Source organism: Schistocerca piceifrons, chromosome 2 (genome assembly GCF_021461385.2).
Source record: "Schistocerca piceifrons isolate TAMUIC-IGC-003096 chromosome 2, iqSchPice1.1, whole genome shotgun sequence".
NCBI classification, from domain to species: domain Eukaryota; kingdom Metazoa; phylum Arthropoda; class Insecta; order Orthoptera; family Acrididae; genus Schistocerca; species Schistocerca piceifrons.
Window position 1 is genome coordinate 763,011,915 of NC_060139.1, and position 16,382 is coordinate 763,028,296.

General features: G+C 41.0%; 1 protein-coding gene across 1 annotated transcript in view; it reads right to left on the reverse strand.

Moving 5' to 3' along the window:
- LOC124775836 overlaps positions 1–16,382 on the reverse strand; it is a 46,751-nt gene that overhangs the window by 17,902 nt on the left and 12,467 nt on the right. The window lies entirely within an intron of this gene.

Sequence of the window (16,382 nt, forward strand, 5' to 3'; positions counted from 1 at the left end):
GAGTTATAAACAATGTGGCGTCTCATAAGGAAAATATATCTGTAGTCAACACGTACGGTGATGAAAAGAGCGACACGACTGAATAGTAGATGACTGGAAAAGAATTTGGAGTGACGAATCACGCTATATCCGGTAGCAATCACTGCCATCATGTGCAGTGCCAACAGCGAATTACAGAGGTGCTTGCGTTAAGGCATGGGAGTGAATTTCCTCGCGAAGATGTGGTTCCATTAGTGTATGTAAAACCGCTAAATGCGGAAGAAAGTGAAGCACTGTATAGTTTGTGCAGTAGAGTAACAGTTTGGAGTCGATGACTGTATTAGCGTGACATTACACGCTGTCATAAAATAATATCTGCGAGGCAATGTAAAAAATAACATTTACAAAATGGGCATGCCTGCACAGGACCGGACCTGAACTCAATAGAACCACCTGTGGGATGAATTACAACGCCTACATTTTTCCAGGTCCCAGCGTCCTACAACACTACCTTCTTCCCAACATCTCTGCGCAATTCGGGATGAAACATACCCCAGGCGGTGAGTGGATCATTTATTAACCCGCCATGGCCAATACCCCTTGATCTACTGCGTATAAACCTCTTTCAGGAGGCTAATTGTTTCTCTGGACAGACAAGAACCCGAGAGACGTACTTCTATACTCTGCCGATTAGTCGCAGAAGATACGAATAATACACCCACACAACGACGTAACACAACCATTTAGAGCTCAGACTTCGTAAATTGATGACACCACTATGCGGACAGACTGTGTAGGGCGCTGCAAAACGAGTACTTGCAGAGACGAGAGTACCGGCGGCAAAGGGCACAGGCGGCAAAGGACGCAGATGACAAATGATCAGAGAGGCAAAACAAACGAGACAGGCTGCAGCAGAAATGGTAGATCAGATGACAGCAGCACAGGCGCGACCAAATACATAGTCACCGGAGTGTCACGAACTATTAAACTGCAAGAGAAATGTACAAATAAAGGGCAGCACACTCTTCGATCATGTAGAAGCAGAATCAAGCCGTCTGAGGGCGGGAGGCTCGAAGTATTATTGACGTCCTCGCCTAGGATGATGAGTAGTAGTAAATCTGGCATTAGCTCCCCAGCAGCGAGAGGCTCAGATACTCCCTCCTGGGAAGCATCGGTGGTGGCATTCCATAAACCTAAACTTTACCTAAGTGCCTCTTTTCCCTCTTTCTTAGATTTTAAATTGTTAATTTTAACTATTTCCGTCTCCCAGTTAGTTTTAACTTCACACGTGAAGCTGTCACATTGTTAAACTTTGTTAAAATAATAAGAAATAAAATAAGGTTCACATCTCATTTCTATACATGTTAATTGAAGTCACTTACTTACGTCCGTCCGTAAAGAGAGAGCTAATCTCAGGAACAGCTCTAACGATATTGATCCATACAAACACAGCAGTTTCTGCATCAGTCACTTGTTTATTTTGCCACTACACATTTCGATGGTTCATACCATCGTCTTCCTGTGGAGAATTGGCTGGTGTTGGTGAAGAGTCAGACGTCTTTCCACAGTCACAGACCAAGGGCAGTGTACGGCGTTTTGTGTCTTTGGCTAATGATAAAAATTTGTTTATTTAGGAAAGGCACTTTAGAGGTTAAAAAAAACATGAATTTCGGGTGTACTTATAGGGACGGTAATGTTGTAAAAGTTCTGCGTACTGTTGTTTGATGTAAGCTATATCCTCGACACTGCACATTACTTATAAACTGTCACATTAGAGATCTTGTAAATATTACATATAAATATTGTTTACATTGGTTACAGAAATAAACGTGTTTTTAATTTTTTGAAATATGAACAAGCTGCACCAGAATACTGACATATGCCACAATTCAGTTATTTTAGTAGGTATTTATATAGTGTAAAAAGGCGTCTGTACTCTTCACCAAAACCAGCCCCGTAAATAAACAGTTTTCTGCCTGAAGATGATGATGTGAACCATCGAAACATGCAATGGCAAAATAAAAAAGTGAGTGACGCAGAAGCTGTTTTATTTGTGTTCGTCACCAGTCGCAGCTCTCATAATGCCGTCCCTTATGGACGAAATATTGATTTTGACCCATTTTTGACTAACAGACACACTGATTCATGAGGAAGGCTTTTCTATAAGATTTCGAAATATTTCGTAAAAATTGTTCGAATTAATGAAATGTAAGTTGTAGAAACGATGCCACTGACTCCTAGCGAACAGCCGCCATAACTCGAGGGAGCAAAGTGACTCGAGAATGCAGCAAGCCGAGTATGGGATATGTCGTAGTGGGCTAAAGGTAGAGTGTGTGGCTCTAAACTGAAAGACTGTGGGGCCGAATCCTGGCTGAGTATTTTTTTTTTCACTCTACCTTTTAACGAGCACTCCCCACTCAACGGTGAGCAGATACTCGTGTTGTTGTTGTGGTCTTCAGTCCTGAGACTGGTTTGATGCAGCTCTCCATGCTACTCTATCCTGTGCAAGCTTCTTCATCTCCCAGTATCTACTGCAACCTACATCCTTCTGAATCTGTTTAGTGTATTCATCTCTTGGTCTCCCTCTACGATTTTTACCCTCCACGCTGCCCTCCAATACTAAATTGGTGATCCCTTGATGCCTCAGAACATGTCCTACCAACCGATCCCTTCTTCTAGTTAAGTTGTGCCACAAACTTCTCTTCTCCCCAATCCTATTCAATACCTCCTCATTAGTTATATGATCTACCCATCTAATTCAGCATTCTTCTGTAGCACCACACTTCGAAAGCTTCTATTCTCTTCTTGTCCAAACTAGGTATCGTCCATGTTTCCCTTCCATACATGGCTACGCTCCATACAAATACTTTCAGAAACGACTTCCTGACACTTAAATCAATACTCGATGTTAACAAATTTATCTTCTTCAGAAACACTTTCCTTGCCATTGCCAGTCTACATTTTATATCCTCTCTACTTCGACCATCATCAGTTACTTTGCTTCCCAAATAGCAAAACTCCTTTACCACTTTAAGTGTCTCATTTCCTAATCTAATTCCCTCAGCATCACCCGACTTAATTCGACTATATTCCATTATCCTCGTTTTGTTTTTGTTGATGTTCATCTTATACCCTCCTCTCATGACACTGTCCATTCCGTTCAACTGCTCTTCCAAGTCCTTTGCCGTCTCTGACAGAATTGCAATGTCATCGGCGAACCTCAAAGTTTTTATTTCTTCTCCATGGACTTTAATACCTACTCCGAATTTTTCTTTTGTTTCCTTCAATACTTGCTCAATATACAGATTGAATAACATCGGGGATAGGCTACTACCCTGTCTCACTCCCTTCCCAACCACTGCTTCCCTTTCGTGCCCCTCGACTCTTATAACTGCCATCTGGTTTCTGTACAAATTGTAAATAGCCTTTCGTTCCCTGTATTTTACCCCTGCCACCTCCAGAATTTGAAAGAGAGTATTCCAGTCAACATTGTCAAAAGCTTTCTCTAAGTCTACAAATGCTAGGAACGTAGGTTTGTCTTGCCTTAATCTAGCTTCTAAGATAAGTTGTAGGGTCAGTATTGCCTCACGTGTTCCAATATTTCTACGGAATCCAAACATAACTTCCCCGAGGTCAGCTTCTACAGTTTTTCCATTCGCCTGTAGAGAATACACGTTAGTATTTTGCATCTGTGACTTATTAAACTGATTGTTGGGTAATTTTCACATCTGTCAGCACCTGCTTTCTTTGGGATCGGAATTATTATATTCTTCTTGAAGTCTGAGGGTATTTCGCCTGTCTCATACATCTTGCTCACCAGATGGTAGAGTTTTGTCAGGACTGGCTCTCCCAAGGCCGTCAGTAGTTCTGATGGAATGTTGTCCACTCCCGGGTCCTTGTTTCTACTCAGGTCTTTCAGTGCTCTGTCAAACTCTTCACGCAGTATCGTATCTCCCATTTCATCTTCATCTACATCCTCTTCCATTTCCATAATATTGTCCCCAAGTACATTGCCCTTGTATAGGCCCTCTATATACTCCCTCCACCTTTCTGCTATCCCTTGTTTGCTTAGAACTGGGTTTCCATCTGAGCTCTTGACTCGTACAAATTTCGAAATATGCTGACAATTTCAGACTACCAGTTCTGCTTTCCTCAGATAAGCAGTCGCAATTGGCACAATTAATTAGTTGGAAATTCTTCTTACACCAGGTAGTGAATTACTCATGTTTGAAGTATCATTAGGAATACGGCTAATAACAAAATGTATCCCCTCCACCTTCAGGCTGTGATGTGAGATGACAATTTGAAATAATAAAATGTTTGTCACCAACAGTTTCTCTGCAATAGTTTAAGAACAACTGCATAGTGAAAACACATGTTAATTTAAAATATGTGGTGTTTTATTTTTTAGGCTATAATAATAACATTTTCCGAATAACTGCTTCAGCAACTTTCCTTCTTTTACACAAAGTACGTTCCTCCAGCACAGCAGCAGACGTCTCAACTTTTCGCTTTCTGCCTTCCCTGAATCAAACGTAGATGAGGACATGATTCTTTGCATGGCACAGCGAAGAAGCCTGCCGTAAAGAGCCCATGACAAAGAATTGTAGCAAATAGTCTCAACAATACACCACAGTGTGTATTATGCTTCACAAGAGCAATACTATAACACTAACTAAACATGTTTATCATGCGTGAATTTTTTAATTTTTTTTTCATTTGTGCCTCCAATACATACTGAATGACTCACACACACGTACGCTGATGATTCGCATACAATATTTACTTTGCTTGTAAACATATTACTTACATCACGACGTGCTACCATCACTGCCATGAGATGTCACTCCAGACGCCATTGCAACATGCAACACAAAATATTGATGCCTGCAGAAAACTTTCGAGCCACGCGCTGCCCACATCGCGTAAGTGTTATGGTAGTGATGATCTTCAGTTGTTTAATGTCGTTCTCCGAAATTTATCAGTACCTCTCTGCAACAGCTCACAAACTTCACTACGCCACACAAGTCATCTGACCGTTGCGGAGCCTAGTCAGGTCGCTAATTATGTATATATATAGGAAATTTTACTGTTCATGTTAGACATTTCTAGAGGTTGTAGAGGGTATTTAGTAGATCAAGTTGTTCATAGGAACGTCAACCAACGACGCCACTGAGCGTCAAAAATATGGGCGCTGGCACCTGTAAATGTATGTGCGCACTGGGTGTTTCCGTGATATATAACGAACTTTCAACGATGATGGATAAGGATAAATTTATCAATTTGTAGTAAAGATCCCAGTACAGTAAACAAACGAGTCGAGAGTTACAAGCGAAAACTCTTCTGATACCTCTGATAGTGGAATACATGTACCGGTACTGTTGTTGCTAAGATTTTTCTGAGGTGGTACTATAGACCAAGACTAGAGAAAAACTTGCTAGTTAAAAATGGGCTCTAAAATGAATACCTTAAGAACTATGAACACTTGTTCAATAGAGGTTTGGTGTTTCACATTACAGATTATGAACAGGTGCTCATAGCTCTTCAAGTATGTATTTTAGATCACATATTTACTGGACATTTTTTCTTATCCTGGTGCATATTACCAGTTCGGAAAGTTCCATACCATACATTCTCAACAACAACAGTACCGGTGCAGTTATTCCACTGTCAGAAGTATGAGAATGATTTTCGCTTGTAACTTTCGACTCGTTCGTTTCCGAACCAGAGACGTTGACCTTAAATTGCTACATTTGTTCATCTCCATCATCCCTGAAAGTCTGTAACATCATAACCGAATCAACCTATATATACAAACGTTTACAGGCGTCAGCGTCTATAACTTTGACGCTCTGTAGTGTCGATGTTTGACGTTTCCGCTTAAGGATTTCTACGTAAAACGCGATCCACTAAGTCCTCTCAATAACGTCCAGAAGTGTGTAACATGAATTGTGAAACACATTGTATGTAATTTAAAGTTGCGAAAACATGACCTGTCGCAGTAAACTAAGTGACAAGTCATTTTTAAATGGCAGCAAATAAAAAAAATCACCATTTCCTCTGGTTTCACTTTTTGAGGAAGACTAGGCTTCCTCCACAGACAATCAGACATCTCATTGACAGTGTGCACAGTAAAGCTCTACTCGTCACAAACACGAAGGCTGGACATGGCCATTTTAATTTCCACTGACATATGTCCTGAAACTTTTGATAAGACAGTTGATGTTACCACACCCTCACCTTGTTCCTGTCAAAATTACGAGGATGTTATTTTTGTGTTCATTCTTGCTTTTTTTAATCATATTGTTCCCCAAGAAATGTGGAACAATTTCTAAACTGTAGGATGAGAGAAGACTCCGACTTGGTAATCACGTTGGATGAATTGCAACTCTTAGCTGCTGATCGCCCCTTTGAACATGCTGGATGCCGTCCAGTACTTTCTTATTGTCCATCTTGATAAGCTTTCTCAACGCCCATTGAATGACATTTATTGTTTATGAATGAATCGGCAGTTCTGATAGAAAGTAGTGAGGAGTTTGAGAAATTTTTACAAAGATTGTGTTACGTACATAGTAAATTAACATCTTAACAGTCAAGAAAGAGGTGGCCAAATTAATATACAGGTAACTACATGGGAGTGAAACAGTATAATAGGCCAGGAAGAGGTATGGTAAGCCGCATCAAGCTTACGATAAAAAGTAGCTAAATATCTTTCCTTTTCCTTTTCAAGCTGAAGAATCCTAGCGGACAAAAACTATCGAAATTTTAATTGACTTTAAACGGATAAACGGCTTCCGACGCCGTTATTGTGAGACGGTACAGCACCGAAGTAGGTAAGTATAACATAAATGACCATGCCTTTGATCCTTTGATCTGTTTCATCACACACGCACACACACATACACACACACAAACATGCTTGCCACAAAGCACTTAATCGGGATTGTTGTAAACAGTACATTGAAAGTGTTTGAAAATTGGTACATTAGAACAGTTAAAAGGCCGAAGAAAATAGGAATGCCAGATGACAGGAATATTAACCATTACTGTCCCGTTGACGAAAAGGTCATTAGATATGGAAATTCTCAGCGAGGTGAAATATAGGGTAAGACACTGGTCGTTGCCTCTTCGTAGGAACAATTGTTGCTATTTTAATTATTGTAGTAAAACACAAATCAAGATGGATAAAACGAAGTTCGGTACGACTATACTGTCGTCTACGAGTCCAGAGCGTTCACAACTGCACGAGAAGTCTGCGTGCTGGGCAGGAGGGAAGAGGGGAAACATTTATGATTTTTTTACCCATAAATATCAAACGCATCTACGTTTATCCACTAATGCCTGGGGCGTGTAACAAAGAGTAAACGTTACATCGTAGAACTGACTCTTCTTTATTCAACAGCTATAGAGAGGAATTGGTGTGTCGCACATGTAGCGATGAAGAGGTCTGAAGAAATTAGACTGGAATGTAAAAGTAGACAATAGTTTTCAGCCCAAACTGGGAGGTCTCCAAAACATTGTAATTTGTAGATAGACTGCAAACGGTATTTTCCGGATTGTTTTCCGGGCATTTTTGTTCGTCATACCCTGAAAATAAAGCCTACATTTGCTTGCGCCCTCTTTCATTGTGTACCAAAATCTTTCTCAGCTTTTAGCCTCTGCGCCACCCTATATTACCATGGAAGTTATCCTTCCTTCTCCGATTCTGCGGAGAACCTCTTCACTCCCTATTAGTCCACCTAACTCTACTTTAGAAAACAGCATACCGTAGAAAGTCATTAGGTTTGTACTATTTGCCAGACTCAGGAAATCATTAAGTTCATGCTATTTATTCGAATGTGGGGCATATTAATTTAAATGAGTTTTGTCGGAAGCTGAGAGCAAACGTACTTCGTAAATTATGGAGTGCTCGTGAATTCTTATGACAGTACTACGTTTGCTGTATACTATTTTGTGCAAATGAATTGGAGAGAACTGCTGTGTTGAAGAGGCAGCTCTCCCGACGTCAAGCAATAGCGCGGCATTTAAAGTGTCTGGTGTATCATCCGGTTCCATACAGATCGCTTGGGTGATACTCTAACGTAATGTCACTGCGTTTGTGGCGAACACATCATGGGTGTTATATGCATGTCTATTCAATTTAAAGGACAAACATGCACTGGGCTTACCATGCCTCACTGTCTGAAGTGTACAACTTGAGTTCATTCTTTTAGGAATTTGCAACTACTGGAATTTGCTGCCTTGGGCACCAATGTATAGATGACTGGAGTCGGCACCTACTTTCACGTACTGCAACAGTGGATAGGCCACAGAGGAGTGCATCGCTTGTTCATTGATTGGAGGACAACGACTGATGAGCAGATACGGCATCGAGAAGCATTCTACGTTATGAAGCCCATAAGCTAAACACATATACCTTATCTCACCGAATGTAAAAAAGCATAGAAATTAACACCATTCGTCCCTCGGCGCATAGGAATTGGACTGCCGAGTCTGGTACACGGATACACGCCAAAGAGCTACAAGTATATGGAAAACTACGTTAGGCCTGGCATACTAGTTATCAACAAGATATCTTTACGATACATGAGGAGGCGTTCTCGTGGGAAATGTTTGGGTGGTACGCAACTGGACATCTAATACACATATCGTGGTTTAGTATTTTGTCCGTCGTCAGCAGTTGCAGTCGTATATAATGAAATAATAATCAACCAGTTGCATATATTAAATTTAATTTCTCGACCAGTTTCGGGCACTTGGCGCCCTTTTTCAGAAGGATAGCCCTATAGCATTATTTGTGTCAATAATAAAGTGCTCCAGCACAGTGCCATGGATCCTTATCTCAATATTTTTAAGGACTATGTCATTGTGCTGTGTGCACTTTATTACTGACTCTCGCAAATAATGAGATATGCATATCCTTCGACGGAAGGGCACTAAGTGCCAGAACCCAGTCATGAAAGTAAACTTCTTATATGGAACTGGCTGCTTATTATTTCATTACATGTATCATGGTCTCTAACAGGAGAGCTATACAAGAACCTAGTTCTGCATAATGTACATCCTACTGCTCACGTAAAACATTCTCCAGCTGATTCGTAGCCTCTACAAGATCATCTCATCGGGCTGCAGTTATGTCAGCACTGTTGTATCTTTCTTGCAATTGGGCGAGATGCGCGAACATCGACTCAGTACGTATAATATCGGTGACTGAGGGCAACGATCGTATTTAGAAATCACAACGCTTTCGTTGCCTCATGGATCTCGTTCCAGGATAGGAAGTAGCGATTAAATCCCTGATTACCAATTTTATTTCAAAAACATTAATGTATGAGTTTTTTAACAAATGCCTTAGTCAGAAGTAACAATATGAAGTAATATTTCAGGCTGTTTCGTTTTCCAAGGAAGTTGATGGGTGGGGGTGGGGGGAGGAGGGGTATCACATACAGGGTTATTCATAAGTACCTTGCACAAAACCTGCAAGGCATACCGTAAACAGACAAACATTAGTGGACCAAGCAGCTCTCCAAGTTTGTAGTTCACACTGCAGGTACTCAATATGGGTTTCGTTTGTGATGTGGCCAGTGCCAATTCGTGGGTGTAAGTCGTTGACGCGGTATGTCCTGGAAAGGGCGGACGCAAATTGCTTTGCGAATCTAGTAACTGGGTTGCCTATCTACAGGTGTGAACTATTTCAATGCGAAAATACAGTGACGAGGATTAACAATGAAACTTGAGAACAGCACAGCCCGCAGGTGCAGTCTATAAGAATAGTGCTAAACATTAGTACGTTACTAATACACAGCAATAAAATGAAAAAGTTCCAACGGTTCTCTGATAAACTATCGTTGGACACATATTTCCCATAGGTAGTCAAATGGTTAACGGGATCACAGAGGTTGCTAGATTTTACTAAGTAGTATCATGTGCAAATGCTCACGAATCCGAAGTATAGAAGTAGGAATTAGCTGGGCTGATAACTGGCCTCTGGAGGTGGTAGAGGGAACTTCACAGATAACGTTGATAAGGAACCTATGTCCAGAAATGTACCGTTTGCATGTAAAATAAGTTCGAGTGTCGGATCACTTTCGAAGCTCTCGTCTCACGGTACGCACACAACGGAGGGAATGGGCCCTGACCTGTGTGCTCTACAGAAGCCACTTCTCGTGGAGATTCTGCGGTGCGTTGCACAAGATGCTTGCTTTCGTAGACACTTCGCACGTCCATGGAGTGTCACAGTCAGCCCTCTTTTTGGCGAACGTACCAGTTCCTGTAGTCGAAATTGGTCTATGATGAACTGAGTGATACGGTAAACGTTCTCGGTACATGCTTCGTGTAGCTCTACTGGACGTGGGTTCCTTATCAACATTTTATCTACGACCCCTGGGGGTCTGTTTCAGCAGTTGTGAAACATGCTGTGTGAAGAACTGACGTGACGGAAAGTCTGAAAATTGTTACCAAATGAAGGAACATATCGTCCGGACATTCAAGAATAGATAATTTAATACAGGAAGAAACCATATATGAGAAATAGGAACATAGAAAGGTTTGAGAACGAATAGCAGATTATAGAGGAAGCAGAAGTGGTTGTGTATGAAGAGATTAGTACTGGGCTGGGTGAATAACACCGGACTGATGAATTAAGAAAAAAAATTGAATAACACATGGTATCCTAACAGTGGCCGTCATTCACCTTAAGATTTCCATCGGCTGGTAACAGGCAGAAAATATTGAGGTGGTAGGGTAGCTACAGTAATTTCTTTATTGATGTACTTTCGAAAGCTTTCTTTGGCTTGAGGGTACTTTGTGCTGAGTGAGTAACGTTCTCGAGTATTCCTACTGTTTGACCTCGTGTTCCCTGTCAGTGACATTGTTCCTCTCCACGCCACAGCACTTCGCTTTAGAAGATGTTAATGAACTCTGCCCGCAGTCATGCTGTGGAGTGGCCGTGAGACAGTAACCGCGGCAGTGAAACGTCGCCAGCTTTCTTCCCATAACAGGTACGCCGTTGAGTGTGCTCACGTCGAGTACCTGGCATAAACTGCAGCCGCGTGCAACTTAACGCTGCGTGCAGCCGGTCGCCGCTCTCCGGCAGCTCGTACCTGGGTCTCGCTTATAGCTGACTCACCCATCGTAACTACCAGACGCGATATTAGCAGGCGGAACGCAGTTCATTCGTCACGCTACACCTATATTTACAAGTGTAATCCGCAAGCTATTTTCGACAGTTAATGAATGCGAGTGTTGGGAGAGGGACAGGTGACGCATTGGATTCTGCGGTATTATTTTTAGCTTTGGTAAGGATTATTTTGCGTATCCCATGTTGTAGTGGGCCTACTATGTTCATACACTTTCTTCCTGATCTGTATTCTTTCACTACTTTAATTTTGCTTCCTTGAAATTTACCTGCCATCTCTCAAAATACACCAATGACTCCAAAAGCAAAGGTAAACCTCCGAATCACCCCGGATTCTCAGACTGTCCCGTCATCATTTTCACGAGATGTGTGTGGCAAGGATTAAGTTTAAAAGAAATCCTCTCTATGATGCAAAACGCTTCTCTTGAAGCGTTTGCCTTGGAGTTCGCTGAGGATCTTCGTAGCGTCCTCGCACTTACTGAATGAACCAATAAAGACACACCTGGCCCTTCCTCAGACTTTCCTTATCTTCTCCAGTATTCTAGCCGGCTGATAGACACAGACTGCGAGCAATATGCCTACTCAACAGTCGGTCGAATGAGTGTGTCGACAAACCGGCATGTGTGGCCGTGCGGTTCTAGGCGCTTCGTTCTGGAACCGCGTGACCGCTACGGTCGCTGGTTCGAATCCTGCCTCGGGCATGGATGTGTGTGATGTCCTTAGGTTAGTTAGGTTTAATTAGTTCTAAGTTCTAGGGGACTGATGACCACAGATGTTAAGTCCCATAGTGCTCAGAGCCATTTGGACCTTTGAGTGTGTCGTCAAGCGCTTCCTTCGTTAGTGAGTTACATTTCCTTTGGGTTCTTCCATTAACTCTCACTCATCTGTTTCTCCTGTAACTACTTTTATGTGTTTTTTTAACTTTAGTTCTTTTGGAACTGCTATCCATAAGTGCTTTACAATTTTTCCCGCCTCTGGTGACCCATCGACAACTGCCTGATAGAGCAGTACCCATTTTAGTCTGAGGGTCAACCAACAGATCCTGTGCCAAGCGTGTACCCTCATCAGTTTTTCTACACTTCGGTACAGTTTTGTGATGTTAAAATTTTCCGTATTCATTGCCGGATCAGAATTTTCTCCACGGCGACGAGGCGTTTTGTGTCCCTATGTTTGTATAGTCATCATTGACGTTCCGCTGTTGAGAAGACTGCATGGGTGCGTACCGAAAAGCCAAACAGAGTAAAATAAAACTTTCGTGTATGTATTATCATCATCCACGAATATCCTCACGGAGTTAATGACTTTATTTTTTGTACACTGTTAACGGTAAGAGAATCTCAAATAAAACGTCGAATATACTGTGGGACTGGTTCACTGACAAAAATCAACACCATGTGTTAGGCATAATTGCGACAAATAACCCGCAAAGAATGATCTCAATTGGTGCACAATGCTACATAAAATAAGAAGGGTAGTAGAAATTTCACGAAAGTGTGGTTCTTAGTTCAGGTCCTACCCGTTGACCAAAAAAAAAAAGAAAAAAAAAACGGGAACGCCTATACAGCAAGCGTTTGTTGGTTTACATGGTGGGGTGAGATTCTCTGCAGTTCTCTGCAATTCTGCACCCTCAGCTTAAACGATGGTGTATTATGACTGACAGACATGCACGCAAAATACACATCACTACCCGTCAACAGAATTAAGCGTGTAATATAAAAGGGTTCACAATCGCCAAATGTTGAATTGTCTGATAAACATTGCCCGATATCAGAGCTAGCACCGGTTAATACTGTCAGTATCCCATACCCACTTAACTTCGTTAGAAATTATTATCTCAATAAAACTTTTATACCAACAGACGTCCTAAAGAAGGAAGAGCTCGTAAAATTGCCATAGTTCTCAAAGGAACTCCAATTTCTAATAAATGGGAATTACAGTTACCACAGCACAATTGGACAATCATGTGGGAAGATTTAGTGATGAAAATAATACCAGAAGGCGCCATATCGACTTGGTTCAAAGTGACAAACCGGACATTATCGACCATCTCCAATCTTCACTCCAGTCAGCTGAAACGGGCGGCAACATGTGGAAATTATAATTCAGAGGATACAATTGATCGTTTTTAGTGCCCAAAATTTGTCGCAAGATGGGACACAACATGGGACACGATTCAACTGATCAATAGAATGGACATACGCGGTATACAGGCCCCTAACGCCATGATGCCAGTGTGAAAACCGTTTCCCAAAGCAAAGTGACACTCTACAGTATGGCTCATGGCGCACACAAGTCTTACAATTTTTGGACTTAAATTAACAATCCACAGTACCTAGTACCGTGGTCCCCCACGATGAATACGAGAAAGTAACTCGTCATGAAAATACAGTACTGCATATCAGTATTTTGTCAAGATTCCAATACGTAAAGCTTATGACAATATGCGCCATGAAACGTTCTACAACGGGTGAAAAATCCCTCTGATTGGAGTTCTAAGGAAGAGTCAGCTACGTTCGTAGCTCAATGGACAATTTCTTACAGATTTTGGTACTGAAGTCTGAAATTATTTATAAAATGAGTTTATTTTCTGTTATGTTCTTTACTTCATTTTATTGTGTGACAAAGTTAAATAAATATTTTGAGGAAAAAAAATATATCTTACGACTTCACCCCATTAAGAATGATATATTGAGCACTAGAGCTGGTCTTATATTCCCTAAGATATACTCACTAGATAGTGCGCAGCTGTGAGAATTTCTTTCGGAACACGATATGAAACTCGTCACCCTCTAGATTCCATGAATGAAAAAAGCTGAGTGCCCAGAAGATTCCTACAGAGTAAATTTTCATTCCTGAAGTTAGCTGTTGAATGAAAGCAAATTACTGTTTTATTGCTATTTATGTAGCAGTAACAATCATCCTCCACCCCACAGAATACAGAAAATTACTTCTCATTGAGCACATTGTAGATTCACAGTTCTTTTCAGCTAATTGCACGCGAAAGAGTGATGGAGAAGTAGGATTCCCAAATAAATATAATGGAGAGAAATCACGAGTTCAGGCCTTTGCGTGACAACCAACCTTCTCAAAAACCTTTTTCAGAGCGGGGATATTGGAACTATTTTCAATTTCAGTTTGAGAAAGGAATTGGGACGTTGAGAGTCAGCTACTTTTGCTACTATTTCAGTACGACAAGCAGCCAAAATTGCAAAATAGCTCTTTTTATTACTTGGAGATGGCCAGTTCCGGGTTTTTGTTCATAACCAATTCTAAAGTCATCCTTTGAAACAGTGGGCTAAAATTACAATTTGTTACATAAAGTACCAAACAGCCAATGCATTTCACGAAGTGCAATGCCTAACGTACCATTTAGTCATAATAAATATCACTCCACAAAGGAAAAAGTCATGACAGATGTTATCCAAACGAGTACAATGCAAGCTATCATGAAACCGGATACAAACAGAGACTGACAGTCTAACCTCAGTCAGCATAAGGAAATTTTCTTCCAAATGGCTCTTTTGTCGGACATTTAGAGAAATCTTTATTGCGTACCATAATCATCATCCACACAACAAAATAGTGAATACAGGAGTGTGTAAGTCACGCAGCTAAGAAACTGTACATCGTTTTTCTTTCATACAGAGTTTCTTAAATCGAAACAGGAAGTGATTTATAAATAAGACGGCACACATAGCACCACATTCGGAGCACTGAAGCATTACCTGAGCCACTTTTTACAGACAATCAAAGGTGAGACTAGACAATTAGTCTAACACAAAACCTTTTGATAAAACATTTTATTTTCTTGTAATGAAAATATGTCAAATTTTAAAATGAAAATCACAAATAGTCTAACATCAAAACTTTATAGTAAAATCAAGTTTTATATTTTCGTAACGAAGAAGATGTACGAAAATGAATATTACAGTAACGGCTGTTAACGACATAAACAAACAATAAGCTCTTAACGGCTTATAACTTATTAATCAACACATTTGTCCACCATAAATCGGATCCTTGTGGCATAAATCGGAAACAAGACCATTTTTCATTCTGCCACCATGAATCGCTTAGAAAGTACACTATCCTAGGTGCTAACTACATATCATAATAGGAGGGAAGAAAACAGACTGGAGGATACAACCATAATAGTTACATGGTATACCGCAGCATAAAATTCTTAAAGCGTTATTAACTTAAAAAAATACTTCTCACGATCTGATTACCAGGCACAGCCAGCTTTGCGCTAGTAGTTAATTAAGAACGAGACTTCCCCGCGAAATACTGTTTCATAGAAGCAAGTGAATTCAAACAAATCTAAAATCATTCTCTTGCTCACTCTTAAAATTTAATTTACTTGTAGAAGTAGCCTCGACAGCAGGAACCAATTACCCCAAGCTGCCTCATCCATGGAGCATTAGTATTAAAGAATCCAAGAATAAATGTGAATAATTAAAAAATAATTCAAAGACTATTAAAGGGGCTACTAATAGGCGGCGGGTCTGATTGTGTGAAGGGAGGTGGGTCTTTCTACTGTATTTTCTTGAGTACACAAAAGAAGCCATCTTTCCAGGAGGATCTGAAAGAGAATCATAGAATGCCGACCTCCTCTTTTTTCATAGACCTGCTGCTTAAGATAGCCAGGGAGGGTGCGGAGGAGAGAGGAGTCAAGGGCTACAAGGAGGAAGGAAGGTTACATCAACCAATCATCAGGTAAAAAAAGTATGAGGGAAGGAAAAAGCAATGGGGAATTTGAAGTAACTGTGCAGAGTAACCTGCCGGGTGGAGGAAGGTGAAGGTGGGGAGGAGGGGAAGAAGATGAGGCAAGGGGGAGGGAGGACGGACATAGGAGCAGAATGTGGGAGAGGAAGAAGCGAATCAACAACAATCATTTGAGGCAGCGTTAGAAATTGTTTTGAAAGAGGGTAAAAAACCGATTGTAACGTAACTCCACCTTTCATTCGGAACCTTATCCGGTTGCTTTATTTGACTTTTGAAAATCTGCAGTTCCTCCAGAATATCCAATTGCATGCTCTTCGGCGCACAAAGCAAAATTTTCATAGATTTATCTATACTACCGACACGGTGGCGCTTATCCCTTAAATGTCGCCCGAACGCAATTATATTACCGGGACCCACATGCTCTTTGAAGCATTTAAAAAAACTTCTGCCTGTCTGTTGTACGTAAAAAGAGCCACACTAAACGCACTTTGTCTCAAAACACCTGATGACCCATATTTGCCGCCCCTATCCGGCTGTTCCA